Here is a 17,179-nt window from a genome sequence, read left to right as displayed (position 1 = left end):
TCTTCCTTATCTCTCCATTTTGTTTTTATAAAATAAATAATAAAAAACAAAACAAAACAAACTCCCCAAGGACCTGTATGACTGCAAGTATTTCTTGAAAAATGATCTTAAAAACTGAATTCTAAATTTTTACCTCACTAAGTAAAAATAAAAATAAAAAAGAAAGATAAATTTTAGTTTAGGGGGTCCATGAGAAAGTAACAACAGGATCATGTTGATCCCTTGAAGATAGTAACTGATCTCTAGGAAATCTATCGTTTTCCTCAAATTCCAACAGCCATGGTGACGGAGATCCTCGACTGTAGGTTGATGATAGAAAAATCAAAGAATCTATCTACCAATCGAAATTGACTAAAAGGGATTTCGTTGCTGACAATTAATTACCTCTATCTACTTAAATGCACTATAATTTTAAGACAAAACCATGGGTAATTCTATCTTCACCAACTTTTACTTTAGTATACCAATATTTTCAAAAATAATTTGTGAAGGATGTGGATGTAAATAGTTGGTCTTTATTTTTTACTACAGTCTCTATCTATTTTTTCTACAGGCCCTTGTTGTCTTTTTCTCATAGATATCCGTGAAATCCCTTTCTTCTCCACACTCATGTCAGATTTCTGAAATCTATTAGTTTGTTATTGGATTTTTCAAATTCGATTATTTCTCTTTCTCAGTCTCTTGTTTTCCCTCCTTTTACATCTTTCTTTTCTCTTAATCCCTCACCTTTTTTCTTTAGTATTTCTTCTCTTAGGTTCTTGTAGGAACCCCTTTCTCAAAATTTATAGAAGATGGTAATTGTGGCTAGATCTCAAACTGCACATAGAAAATCGGTTATTGAAATTAATTAGTTCTACCAATAAAAGAACTAATTCCAACAATCAAACTCCAAGAATGTATTGCAAAGTAAAATCAAGTAATAATAAAGAAAGTAGAGAAAGAACACAACCAAGATACAAGATATATTTGATTCACCAATAAGGGGGCTACATGTTGGATAGGATCTTCTCTCTTACACTTAATCAATCTCATTTTAAATCTGAATGGGTTCAAGTCATCCTTTTGATGAATCTTAAATAAAAACAGTAAGAATGAGATCCAATATCAGCCTTTGATGTTCAGTAAAAGGATGCAAAACAGATCTGAACAATGAATCCCGATTCCTTGTTTTTCTATCGATCCGATGGTCGATCTCCCTTCTTCAAAATACAATATACCTTCAAGATGTAACAATGGTGCTCTACCCTTTATTTTTGTATGACGAAAATGATGGGATTCTCTTATGATCATATACAATAGGAGACGATTACCACTTCCCTCTTTAAAGAGTTTTTCTTTCCAATTCCAATCCATCACCAAATTAAAAGAAACTCTAGAAAGATGAAAATTTTAATATATTTAGGAAACTACAATATCCCAATCGATGAAAACTTCTTAGATTGCAAGAAATTATTTTCAACTTTGTCCCTAATGTCCTTAACCAATAACAATTCAATCCCTTTAAAAAACTAGTATTTAATTGGACCACAAAAGGATATTTTAATTCAAAGAAAACGCAAAATAAACAAATAGTTTTGATTAAAATTCTAATAATCTCCCACTTGGTTCAATAAATGATTTTGTTTTGCGAAAAAGATTAGGGGATTGAAAAGTTTTTTACTTTAAGATCGAGTGGCCATTCTTAGTTTTAAAAAATCATTGGCTAAGACAATGAGTTACCACTTTAACTTTCACCTAATCTCAACGACAATGCCAATGGTGGATCATGAATGCTTTGGCGCTCCTTAGAGTTTGCACTAAGACAAATCCATGGTCACAAAACTGGATCATCAAGCAATTGAGAGTTTATCCTCATAGCGGTTTTGTAGAGTATCGAGAGGTAATGTACACTCCTCATGCAATCACTTGTGTATATTCTCTAAATTCGTCAAGCTTCACATATTGAATGTGTCACTCTGATATGTTACAACAATCGTCATGTGAAAACTACCACCAGCCTATCAGAATGAAGGCTTTAACAATGCATTGCCCAAGTGCATCTAGCCCAAACTATCCTCATGAACACTTTAATCGTATTCTCAGGCCAAAACTTTAACCGTATTCCCAGCCCAAAGCTTTATCCTCATTGCATAATGCACAAGATACGTGTGTATATATATATATCATGGTATAACAAAAATGTCAATAGTAAGGAGCACTAAATAAAATTTTATTATTGATAACTAAACTCACAATAAAAGTTTCAAATAAAACATCAATAAAGACAAGATAAATCATTTAGGCTACAGAGTCAAAAGACTCCAAAACTCCCATGTGACTAACATACTCCTTGAATACTTTAGGCGGGAGTCCTTTAGTAAGAGGATATGCAATCATTTGGTCTGTAGACACATGCGGTACTTCAATAATGCCCTCTTGAATTTTCTCACACACTAGACGATACTTAATATCTATGTGCTTGTTACTTTTAATAGTTCATTCGTTTTTCACAAACTTGGTCACAGCTTCATTGTCGCAAAAAATGACCAAAGGCCTGTGGATAGAATTCACAATGCCTAATTTCATGATAAAGTTCCTTAACCATACCGCTTGTCGAGTAGCCTCATAGTAACTGATATATTTAGCATACATCGTGGAATCTACAATAATCAACTATTTGGAGCTTCTCCAAGAAACTACCCCACAAGCGAGTGTAAAAACATATCCAGAAGTAGACTTCCAAATGTCAGAACATCCAGCAAAATCTGAGTCTAAATAACCGACTACTTTAAGCTTGCTTGACCTCTAGTAAACCAACATAAAATCATTTGTCCTCTATAGGTACTTGAATACTTTCTTCACTACTTTCCAATGATCAATCCCAGGATTTTTCTGATTTCTGCCAAGCATGCCAAAATCATAGCTGATGTCCGATCGAATGCAAATCATTGCATACATAAGACTTCCAACCGCTGAAGCATATACTTTTGAATCCACCTGGTCTCTCTCGATTTGGTTCTTCGGACATTGTTTCTCACTAAAACTATCAGATTTGACCACTGGGGTCTCATTAGGTGCACAAGACTGCATGTGAAATCTCTTGAGAACTTTTTTAACATAAGTTTTCTAGGACAAATGCCTCTAAGTAATAAGTCCATCCATAACTATATTGACAAGAAAACATGACTAATGTCACAAACTTCAACTTTAGGAGGGTTTTATTTTGTTATTTCAAGTTTTACAAGGGGTTAAGCCAAATTGATCAGGGTGTTTTACCATGAACCAAAACTTTCCACCCTGCAGAAAACGAACAAGGTGCATCATCTAATATTACTTTTGGACATAAATTTAGATATATTATATGTCTCTCAAGACCGCGTTGGTTAAATGCGCATAAACCTAGTCATTCATGTTTCAGTTTGACTTAGACACTTTCACTACCTTTAGATAAGAAGGTTATCTTTGTTTCCCTATGACACGTGTGACTATTCTATTCACTCGAATTACACAAAACTGACAAATTACCTTTTGGCAGAATTGGTACTTTGAAGATATAGTGTATTTACTTACATTCAATATTTCCTAAGGGTTTTTTTTGTTGTTATTAACACTTAGTTCTTCGATAGTAAAGAATGTAAGTGTATACTCCAAAACACTTAATCCCAAACACGTTATTCTAATTATTTCAGGAAAATTCAGCAACTAATTGTGCTCGAATGGGTTTAAAACACATTTAGAACAATGGGTCTCGAAAAGATCTTCAAATCAGTCTCATGGGCTCCAAACGGACTTCAATTGTAATCCAAGGGTATAAATAAGCATTTTATATTAATCAAAATAAATAAATAGATTACTTAACGTTTTGATCAAACAGTCCCTTACCATAATAATGCATTTTTCAGCAAACAGTCCCTTTTAAAAAGTTGGATAACATTGAATAATAAAAAATAAGATAACATCAGTTCTCATGTATTTGAACAAACAAGCCTTTAACATTAATATAACATATGTTGTGAATAGTGACATAAATGAGGCAACCAACACAATTGAGTCAACTCAGTTAAGATGCTAAGTCAAAACAATTTGACCAAGGTGAAACGGGTCAACGGGTCAGATTGACAAATGGTCTGACCCATGGGTCGAGTCTGACCTTATACCTTAAGTGAATGGTTTTTAAAGAAACAAGCAAAATCACATGGTCAATCAAATTTGACAAAGGTCTAAAACCAAACTTCATTTTCTCCAAAAATACCTTACCGTAACTTTCAAAGAAGAAGATGAAGGTGACACCATTAAAGGTCACCGTGGGTTCAACGTTCGGCGGTCTAGACGGAAATCCATAGAGATGAGATCGACGATCTCATCTCCGACTTCAATGGAGTACAAATCGAAAATCCCCATGGATTTACAAAATAAAAATAAAATCGAAAAGGGGTTTTTAAAACCCTTTAATGGCAAATTAAAACCGATCTTTCCACGTTAAGAATTGAATCCAAGAATTAAGTGTAAGAGATACAACCCGGCTCTCTCTCATTTAATTAATATTATTTTAAATCTGAATGGGTTCAAGTTATATACCTTTTGATGAATCTTGAATAAAATCAGCAAGAATGAGATCCAATATTAGCCTTTGATGTTCAGTAAAATGATGCAAAATAGATCCAAACAATGAATCCTGACTCCTTGCTTTTCTATCAATCCGAAGGTCGATCTCCCTTTTTCAAAACACAATATACCTTCAAGCTGTAACAATGGTTCTCTACCCTTTATTTTTGTATGACGAAAACGATGGGATCCTCTTACGATCATATATAATTGGGGACAACTACCACTTCCCTCTTTAATTAGTTTTTCTTTCCAATTCCAACCCATCACCAAATTAGAAGAAATTCTAGGAAGATGAGAACTCTAATATATTTAGGAAACCACAATATCACAATTGATGGAAACTTCTTAGATTACAAGAAGTTATTTCCAACTTGGTCCCCAATGTCCTTAGCCGATAACAATTCAATCCCTTTAAAAAACTAGTATTTAATTGGACCACAAAACGATATTTTAATTCAAAGAAAATCCAAAATAAACAAATAGTTTTGATTAAAATTCTAACACTACATCCATAGCCAAACTGACAAATAAAAATCCACTAATCAATGAGAAAATGATAATAATGAAGGTTTATATTTACTGCCAATACACTGGTGAAACTCACCAAATCTTTACACCCAACTCTATTAAAAATCCAAACAAGAAATCTCGATCCCACTCTCCTTGTCACAAATCCATAACAACAATGTGATAATCACCTTCAAGAACCTTGAGCTTCTAGATTTTATAAGAGAAGAAAAATACACATCGAGACTCAATACTTTCTCACGCTTTCAACAAAAGAAAAAACTCCCTTCTAAAAAAATTTCATTTTATAGACTATAACAACCATCTAGGAATCCCTTTTATTTCTCATAAGTTAATGAAATGAAAATACCCCACATAGGTGGAAAAGGCTTTCAACCCTATCACCAAATATAACAACCACCATCTTGATAGAAAATCACCTACATGTCATTATCAAACTATCAAACTTATATTGGCTTGAAACCTAGAGAAGCCAAGCTCTACTCCAACTTCTCTACTTGAACCGTCTTTGTTAGCATATCTGTTAAATTCTCTTTGATTCCAACATTTATCAATCACACCATGTTTTCTTCAACAATTTCTCGAATATAATGATATTGGATGACTGTGTGCTTTTTTCTCTTATGATAAATCAGGTTCTTGATCAAACAAATAACATTCATGTTATCACAAGATAACTCCATGGATTTACAATCAATAATGATCTCTCCCATCAAACCTTAAAGCCATATCATATCCTTATTTGCTTCCATCAATGCCATGTATTCAGTTTCGATAGTAGACAATGCCATCATTGGTTGAAGCTTTGACATCCAACTAATTGGTCCACATCGAAATACATAGCCCATTGTCTTCATTTTGTCAAGATCACCGACAAAATTTGCATCAATAAAACCATGCATCAGATCTAAACCTTTGCTATATGTAATGGTAAAATTACTTGCGCCTCTCAAATAATGAAGCACCTACTTGATTGCTTCCCAATGTATTTACTCGTATTCGCCATGTACTTACATAGTACACTAACCAAATATGCAATATCCGATCTAGTATATACCAAGAAAACCATCAACCTCCTCACAAGGCTAGCATAAAAAAATTTCATCTTTTTCATTTCTTCATCCATCTTGGAACATTGCTCAGAAGACAATTTGAAGTGTGTTGCTAGTTGTGTTTTAATCGATTTCGCCTTGCTCATCTCAAACTTCTCAAGTACTTTCTCCACAAATATCTTTTGTGAAAGAGACAAAATCATGTTCTTTTTATCCCTTTGAATTTTAATTCCAATAATGTGGCTTGCAGTCCAAGATGTTTCATCTCAAAAGATTTGCTAAATTGTGTCTTGTACTCATTAATTCTAGTTTCACCAGTAGCATGTCATCAACATACAACATTAGGATTAAGAAAGTACCATCTTCAAGTAGACACAATGGTCACACTTCTACCATACCCAAGAGTCAAATTTCTTATATCATTGTTTTATTGATACTTGCTTGAACCCATACAACAATTTCTTGAGACTACGTACACACAAGATTATCCCTGCCTTTCTCAACAAAGCCTTGAGGTTAGTTCATTTACACCACTTCTTCAAGATCACCATGTAAAAACATCGTTTTCCCACCTATTTGCTCAAACTCCAAAGCAAACATAAAAACAAGCAAAAGCACAAATCGAATGAAAATCAATTTAACAACTGATAGAAATTTTTTAAGAAAATCAATACCTTCTTACTATGAGATGTCCTTAAAAACCAACCTAACTCTGCATCTTTCAACTTTCTTATCGATCCCTTTCTTGAACTTATAAACTCATTCTCACCCAATCGATTTTGACCTTTTGGTAGCTCCACCAAATCCCATGTTTGATTCTTGTGAAGTACTTTCATCTACTCACCCAATTCTTCCTTCTAACTAGTTGACTTGCCACCTTCAAGTGCCTCATTAAATGAAGTCAGTTTTCCATTTTTTGTTATCAATGTTTTCAATGTGCTAGGATCCACACAATCTCTAAAATGTGCTGACAATCGAGTTTCTCGTCTTGGACGATCTAACAATATTAAATATACATGCTCATCATGACCATCATGTTCCTCGGCTTCAATATTACTATCACTTGCAATATCCTCAATTAAAAATGACAATTGTAAACACCCCATTTTGCATCTATCCGATCCGGTAATTCATCATTCGGTTGTTGTGGATTTCTAATGATGAGCGCAGAACGTGAGAAAAGTTCAAAACTTATGAGAGAATCTCTCCCGTTGTTCTCCAATCCATTCTTTGTCATTATGACTTCATTTTTTTCTTTCATTGGCATGCTCAACATAAAATTACACATGCTCAGGATCGTTACACCCTACATTTGATTTAACAAGTACGTATATTTAGGTTCGTCACGCATTTCGATAACCTAGAGATCTCGCAACGTTAGAAAAATGTGGTCTCAAGACTTAGAAACTATCATATTAGGATTGAAAGAAGTCACTCGTCGAAATTCACAAAAATTGACAAAATAACTAAAATACCCCTGACAATAAATTCATACTTAGAAATGTCGCGTGACTAAAAAAATACCCTTAAAATTTAAAACACATCTAGAAACCCCCACGCTTAGGAAAATCAAAAATTTTATATGAAATGATGAGATTTATCACATAAAATGGTGATTTTCGCCATGTGGAATGACACCAATTGATCAATATGAAACAATAAAATTTTAATTTTAATTTTTATCAAGAAATTTGGTAATGGACCCTTGTCGATAAAATTTAAAATTTTACTTATTACACCCAAATTCATAAGGCCAAATTAAGCGAAGGTGGGGATGCTAATAGTATTTTTTTTAAAGGACTCATTATCTGTAAATCAACCCATTGAAATCAGCCAATCTTAAAAATGATCAATCCATAAAAATTTGAAATCTACCAAGTAAAATCTAAAATCACATAATCAATTGAAAGAAATAAATATATATATTAAAAAAAGGAATATCCAAGAGTAACAATAAATCTAAAAGTCTACTACAATTAGAAATCAACATCTATGAAATTCTAAACTCATAACATGAGTCTGATAAATATCTCGACGAATAGGCTTAGTTAGAGGATCTGCTAACATCTGACTTGTAGAAATATGTCATACAACTACCTTTTTTTGCGCAAACATGTCTCGAATGTAGTGGTAACGAATATCGATGTACTATGATTTTTCATATTACTTAGGATCCTTCGCATATGTTAGTATTGTCATACTATCACAATACAATGATATATGATGTCTAACACTATGCACTACACTGAGTCAAATGAAGAACCTTTTCAACCACACAACTTCTTGAACTACAATACAACATGCAACATATTTTGACTCCATCATGGATAAAGCAATACAAGATTGTTTCTTACTATATAAAAAAACACCACCTCCAAGAAAAAATACATAACTTGACGTGGATCACTAGTCCAATTTACATTATTATAGCTTTGTAATCGCAAATCTGCTCTTTGATAACACAGTGTATAATCAATAGTCCAACGCAAATATCAAAATATTCTCTTCATTGCCTTCCACTGAGTAATTCCAGATTACTTTGATAACAACTAAATAATCCTACTACAAAGTAATATCTAGTCAAGTACACATGATAGCATACATTAGACTCTCAATTGCATTTGCATGGGGTATTTGTGCCTTCTTTTCCTTCTTTGCATTAGTCATATAGTAAAGACCAAGATGTAAGGAATGTCCCTTTTAGATTGGAATGTCTATGGGATTAAAAAAATGTATATGGAAACGCTCAAGCACACTTTTAATGTGAGTCTCTTGAGATAAACAAAGAAGTCTCTTGGAACAATAACGAGTGATCTTAATTTCAAACACAAAATTTGTTTTACCCATATCCTTCATCTCAAAATTTGAGGATAACCACTTCTAAGTGGCGGCAATTAACTCCATATCATTTATAACCAAGAATATGTCATCAATATACAAAGACAACATCAAGAAACTCTCTACTTCGTTTAACGTACACACAATGGTCATCTTCCATCATCATAAATTCATTTGAAGTAATGGTTCAATGAAATTGAAAGTACTATTACTTGGATGATTGTTTCAAAACAAAGATGATGTGGCGCTCTGCCAAACACTAACACAAAGTTTCATGTTAGATTTCGAGGTACAAGGTGGCGCCACGAAATTTCGGCATGGTCTCCTCTATTTATGTTAGCATTCCAAAGCGTTCAACCTACACTTGATAAACGACATACAATCCTGCATATATACATATAAAATAGAATATTAGCGGAAACCTATATACATCTAATAACATACGATAGATCAGAGTGTCAAAGAAGAAATTTACGGGAATATACGAAAATTCCTCACTTTAACAAGAGTCCTAACTTTCAGTACAAATCTATAATACTCATCGACAAATGGAGTATAATCCCAATACTCACCAGGTGACGGACTCTGGTTGTTTATCTGACCCACCAGATGATTCTCACTCATGTTCTACACTTGCCTCGCCAAGCTCTAAATCTGAAATTAAAAAATAAAGAAGAAAATAGTGAGTTACAATGGTTACCCAATAGGGAAGCAAACAATTTATGCCAATAACCTCTCCTAATATAAACGAACAAACATACTGAATCATTTTAAAATGTGCAAAGTTTTACAGATGAAACTACGATTAATTGGTACATATAGCGAAGGATAAGCAACTAAACATTTTAAAACTCACATTACATCATCAGCAGTACTCACTATAACATTTTCTTTTTATACAAATCTAATTAATCAAATGAAAACATTAAACATGTATTTCATTTTATATATCAAAATAAGGTAACTGATACATAGTACACAATGGTGAAGTAGTGGAATTAGAAAGTTGAGATTCACGACTAGATCGCTCCCAGTCGGGATATGATGTTTCATAATGAAGTATTAGTTCCTGATTTTGTGGCTGATCATTGTTTACCACATTTGCGGAACTATTTATCCAGCTCAGGCTAGCCGTTTGACGTTACCGTAAGCAACGGATTTCTTTTCGATGTGTCAGAACGTTCGACTACTATATATTGTTAGTGATTACTAATCATCTTCGTCTATGCCTATCAAGCGTGCATGTGATTCTCAAATATACAAATCATTCGTATATGCCTTTACATTATAAGTTTACTAGTAAAGATAGAGTGGAATAAATCCAGATTCCAATTGTGACTCCACTCTCATACGCGTCTCATATCACATATGAACTTGGTGGTCCCTACCGTACATCCCAGGATAGTACACCACTCCGATGATATGGCACACTATCCCTTCAAGCATTCACAAAATCTTTAATAGCTCACAAAATAATTACACGTATATATTATTTTCACAATCTACGATTATTAATATAAATTGAGAGTTCCTTACTATTTCTAGGTGATGGAATTGAAACACGTGCACAAAAATCGAGACGATTAGCATGAAAATCAAGATGATTGATTTTTAAATCTAATTTAGTAGTTTCAAAGATATCGACGTCGTCGTCCTTTCTCCCTTCTACGACGAAGAACGATTTAATCTCGAAACGGATGAAATCTGAGGTCGAAGTTTCGAAATCCCCATATATATATACGACTATTTTTTATGATACAGAGTGAAAGAGAAGATGAAATGAAAAGATCTTGGGTGGATTTTGTAGATGTCGAGGTTGCGGACATTTTTCCCTTCTGTGACGAAAGTCAACGACGACCTGATTTTAAAATTTGAAAAAAAATAATTTTTTTTTTAATTTTTTTGACTGGTTTGGGTCGTTTAAAACGAAAGTGAATATTGAAAAAAATTTATTTATATAAATCTTGGAATGAAATCAGTATTTTGCCTATTATTTCGATCGACGATAACTTGACCATCTGGACTCTAAAAGTAACGAATGAATACTCTATTTCGTCTAATTTTTCGTTCCAGATATAATGGTGTGGTCAATTTCTACAAATTCTGTCTCTAACAAAATTTACATTTTTAGCCTGAAGTGACCCCTAAAATTGACGTCATTTTCGTTTTTAAAGATAAGTCGACTTCCTGATCTCCAAAAATGACAAGTAAATAGTCCATATTCAATAATTTTTCTTTACGACCTAATGGTATGATTGAATCTGAATAATTCTTATTCTAGCAAAAAGTCACTATTTTAGCGTGGTCCGACTCGTTAATCAAGGAGTTTACAATTTTTATGTTCAAACTCACATTTGAGTGTGCTTACAGGCTAAAATATGTTTTTAATTTTTGAATCCAATGGTGAGTTCAAATTTCCTTAAAAATTATCAGAAACCTCCTAAAATTTTATCCCTAAGTCCCACTTTCAAGATTTTCTCAAAATGTCACTATTTATTTTTTCTCGAGATATGAATTGAAAACTCGAGATTTGACATTCTCCCTCCCTTAATAAAAATTTCATCATCGAAATTAAAATCATATATTATCGAGCTTTGTATCGATTCCACTAACACGACATATATAATAAACAACACCTATTTTCGATTACCATTTATTCTTAGTCCCAAGTCAATCTCATTTATAGCCCATAAACTTATGTCTCCCATATTCTGTCAACCCAACACATTCATTAATTAATCACCCTAATTCAAACTCATACTCCAACTAATCCATTATTTATGTAACCCTAATATAGTAATCAATTCACCTTGTATCACTTCCCCACCAATGTCTATCAACAATAATCATTTCACATCTTTTATATTCTTTATTTTTATTTCTCTCATTAATTACACCGTCTATTATGTTTTATTCATACTTGCTATGAATATTACTACTCAATGCATAGTCTTACCGCAAACACATCATTATCTTTATATTCAATTCAATATTACATTTTCTATTTATTGTGATTTTCCTCAAAACCTCTGTAATAACCTTTATAATTTAAAATCTTACTCGAGGGGCTAAATCCTACATCCATCAACTCTAATTCAAGATATATATATATATATATATGTGTGTGTGTACTTCCCATTCTACTTTATAGCAACCATCCTACCCTTCTCCTTTAAATACATCTAATAAATTATCTTGCAAATTAACCACGTGTGAAGGGTCTGACAAATATTTCTTCAACATGGACACGTGGAACACATTGAAGACTTGCTCATATTGCGGTGATAGAATCATTCTACAAGATACACACTTTCTTACTCTACCCCCAAAATTAACTTCTGCTAGATACTACTTAAATATCATTGTAATATCAATTAAACCTTATTCATTTAACTTTATCTTGCCCACATCATACATATTTTCACTTGCTACATAGTCACTTCATTAGCCTTACAAATCGCACGTGTCTTCTCACACTTTACAACTATTATAATACCTATGTTTTGCAAGTTCTTAAATGATCTTCCAAAAATCTCATTCTTTCTTTGCAAAGCCTCCCAACGGTATAGATAATTTCATTACTTGACCCGTGTCAGATGCTCTAACTCTAGACAAAATTATATGATCTAGAAGAAATAGTATTGAATATAACTCCACTTTTGAATATTATAATTAAAAATCGTATCTTCCAAAACTTCATCGAAGACAGGTACTTTCTCTTAGGTCATAACCCCTGCTCGCGTCTGTGCTAGAGGACACTCTCTCCTGATATGTCCCACCTGATCACACATGTAACATGTCAACGATCTTGTCTTCTTAGATCTCTGTGGAGTAGGCAGTTGGTAGACTTGGGGTCTGTAGGCTCTAAACTTGCCTTGTTGGTTCATTTGCCCCTGTTGGCATCATTAGAGCTCCAGTTACTCTCAGTGATGGGAGAACCCTACAATTCGATAGTGGATGAGTTATATATTGTGGATATACACTGATCCAGAGGAAATTGGCCTCGAAGATATCAGCCTCTTGACTGGATCTGATCTGGGGAAAAGAAGTTTAAAATCGACTAATTTGTCCCCTGGAGGTCTATAACTCCATCTCCCCTCGCTCTACCCTCTAAGCTCTATTCATCGTATCTCTATACTTTGTATTCTCAATCATCGACCTCCTGACCCTTACGTAGGGTTTAGTCCTCTAAAGAATCTACGGGCCTTCTATAGATCTATCTGAATAAGATTGAGTGCATATTGTGACAACCTAGTGAACATCATGTTATAGTCTCTAATCAATAGATTATACTGCACTAATCTCAAAAACTCCCAATGTTTGATTTTTCGAGCAGTCTCATATATATAAATCTATCAAAAAATATATTTGTGAAATTTACCCACTCAAACGATCATTCTCCCAATACATTCCTCTCAAAATGGTACTAATGACTAGCATTCCTGTTCAACTGGAATATAATCACAGTCACCCATTGATTTCTCAAAAATTACATAGCACTCAAAGTCTCTTAGGTCTTCAAAAATCACTCATTGACCTCAATCGGATCGAAAAAACCCTCAAATCTCGGTGGAAGTAATCGTTGGAAATTCTACAACCACATCCCTAGATTTACCTATCCTTTGGATTAAGGAATTATCTCATTCTTCAAAGGCAAGACCTATGGTAGTGGTCTCTGAGGTAGAATAGTGTTTGTCTCTTACGAAGAAGTCCAACACTCCATCATTTCTTGGATTTAGTGATGTACTTTGCAATTATGGTAAGTCTTGTACCATTTCTCACTTTCGATCACTAGTCTTGTCTGTTAGGGGTGACACGAGAACGTTATCCACTTTATTGAAATCTAGTAGCCTTATTGTTCCCTAAATTGGCTTGTCTAGCATCTTTTTGTGTCATGCATCCTTAATTGGCTAACGTCGACCCGAACATTACTCTCCTTTATATTCCAATTTGCTACATTCATAACATACCACAACTCTTTCTTTCGACTAATTTAGTAGTATATGTTGTTTCTTATAAAATTCTTCCATCTATTGAGTTAGTATGTTTATAATCTCACCCCTCATGTATGGTTATTTTTCCTATGAATTTACTAGTTTCGTAATTGTTTATCTCTTATTAGATACTAATTGTTTTCCTTCCATTTGGCTTCGAGGTGGTGGTGGTTGTATTATTCATATTTTTTCTCTGGACTTAACATGAGACTCATCCACCTATCTCATGAATGACACTAGTTGGGCTATCAGTTTTGTGACCTAATCCAGAACATGTCTCGTCTCTGTTGTGTTTCGACATCTGCCTCATCTACTCCTTTCGCTTGTGCTTATCCGTAACAAGGCACTTATCAGAATAATGCTAAAAACGTTCTTACGTAACTACGAATTGCTATTGTAGCCTAGAACTTAGTAATGGACTCCATTCCATTACTATCAGAACAAACCTAGAATCTTATCCTAAGCTTACTAGGCTCTATAGACTTCTAGACACGGAAGAACTCGTAATTCCAATATGGAACTACAAATGAACTCGAATATCAAATTCTTAATGACACTCTATGATTATCTCTAATGTCTGTGGTATCAACCAATTCTCTAAAACACGGCAGATTTATATCTCATATGAATTTAATGCTATGCTCTGATACCATCTGTGACGTCCCGTCAAATGCTAACACAAAGTCCCATGTCAGATCTCGAGGAACAAGGTGGCGCCTCAAAATTTCGGCATAGTCTCATCTGTTTATGTTAGCATTCCAAGGCGTTCAACCTGTACCTGATAAACGACATACAATCCTATATATATACACACAAAATAGAATACTAACAGAAACCTATATACATCTAATAACGTACGATAGATCAGAGTGCGGAAGAAGAAATTTACGAGATTATACAAAAATTTCTCTTTAACAAGAGTCCTAACGCTCGGTACAAATCTATAATATTCCTAGACAAATGGAGTATAACCCCAATACTCACCAAGTGATGGACTCTGGTTGTCTATCTGACCCATTAGATGATTCTCACTCGTGTTCTATACTTGCCTTGCCAAGCTCCGGATCTAAAACTAAAAAATGGAGAAGGAAAGGTTGGTAACAATGGTTACCCAGTAGGGAAGGAAACAATTTTTGCTAATAAACTCTCTTAATATGAACGAATAAACATACTGAATCATTTTAAAATGTGCAAAATTTTACAGAAGAAACTACGATTAACTGGTACATATAACTAGGGATGAGCAGCTAGAAATTTTAAAACTCACATTACATCATCAGCAGTACTCACTATAATATTTTCTTTTTATACAAATCTAATTAATCAAATGAAAACATTAAACATACATATCATTTGTATATATCAAAATAAGGCAACAAATACATAATACACAATGGTGGAGTAGTGGAATTAGAAAGTTGGGATTCACGACTAGATCGCTCCCAGTCAGGATATGATGTTTCATAATGAAGTATTAGTTCCTGATTTTGTGGTTAGTCGCTATTTACCACACTTGCGAGACCATTTATCTGGCTCAGGCTGGCCGTTTGACGTGACTGTAAGCAATGGGTCTCTTTTCAATATGTCAGAACGTTCGACTACTATAGATTATTAATGATCACTAACTAATCATCTTCGTCTATGCCTATCAGGCGTGCATGTGATTCTCAAATATACAAACCATTCGTATACGACCACCTTTATATTACAAGTTCACTAGTAAAGATACAGAGGAATAAATCCGGATTCCTATTGTGACTCCATTCCCATACGCATCCCATATTACATATGAGTTTGGTGGTCTCTACCGTACATCGCAGGATAGTACATCACTACAAATGATATAACGCACTATCCCTTTAGGCATTCACAAACTCTTTAACAGCTCACAAAATAACTACATGTATATATTATTTTCATTTAAAAATAAAAGAAAAATTAACAATACAAGATTGAGAATAGATATCCAATTTCCTACCATGCACGTGTGGCCACCCGACCTAAAATAAATAATAGAACGAAAAAGTAAACAACGTCTCGCGCTAACAGAAAGTAAATAAACATTTAACCAGTAACATTATCGCTGAATATCTATTCACCAACCTACACACAACACAAAAATGTAAAATGCAGACATCACCCCTTGGGTGTGACTCTGACATTTTACCATTTCATACCATTTTTCTATTTTTTTCGATTTTTACCGTTTTCAATCTTTCAAACAAAATATCAACTTTTTGATATTCATCAATTCAATTTGAATTCATTGAATTTTAAATTATTTTTCCAACTATGAAATTCATTTTTATCAATAACATTGAAAAAAAATAAAACTTAAATCAAAACGAGGTCTGAGCGGTGTACAAGACCCAATTGACGGAAATAACTCATTGAAATATCTTATCCACGTATAATTTGTTATAAAATATAATTAAACATATAAAATATGCAAATTCTAGCGTGAATTTAAAATAACTAATTGAATTCTACATTTTTGGAGACTCACCACAAATTTTTAATAAAATTCTAAATAAAATTTTCACAATCTACGATTACTAATAAAAATTAAGAGTTTCTTACTATCTCTAGGTGATAGAATTGAAATAAATGTACGAAAATCGAGGTAATTGGTACAGAAATCGAGACGATTGATTTTCGAATTTAACCCGGTGGTTTCGAAGATATCGACGTCGTCGTCTTTTCTCCATTCTACGACGAATGATGGTTTGATCCCGAAATGAATCAAATCCGAAGTCGAAGTTTTGAAATCTCCGTATATATATACGATTTATTTTTGATGATATGGGGTGAAAGAGAAGATGAAATGAAGAGATCTTGGGTGGATTTTGTAGATGTCGAGGCTGCAAACCTTTTTCCCTTCTACGACGGAAGTCAACGACAACTCGTTCACGAGGGATCTGAGTTTGAAAATTTGAAAAAAAATAATTTTTTTTTAATTCCGTTGGCTGGTTTGGGTCGTTTAAAATGAAAGTGAATAGTGAAAAAAAATTTAAAAATTTATTTATATAAATCTTGGGACGAAATCAGTATTTTGCATATTGTTTCGATCGACGATAACTTGACCATTCGGACTCCAAAAGTGACGAATGAATACTCTATTTCGTCTAATTTTTTATTTCGAATCTAATGTTATGGTCAATTTCTACAAATTCTATCTAT

Source organism: Akebia trifoliata, chromosome 3 (genome assembly GCF_017979445.1).
Source record: "Akebia trifoliata isolate Shusen 1 chromosome 3, ASM1797944v1, whole genome shotgun sequence".
Classification (NCBI taxonomy): Eukaryota; Viridiplantae; Streptophyta; class Magnoliopsida; order Ranunculales; family Lardizabalaceae; genus Akebia; species Akebia trifoliata.
This window is presented reverse-complemented; position numbering follows the sequence as displayed.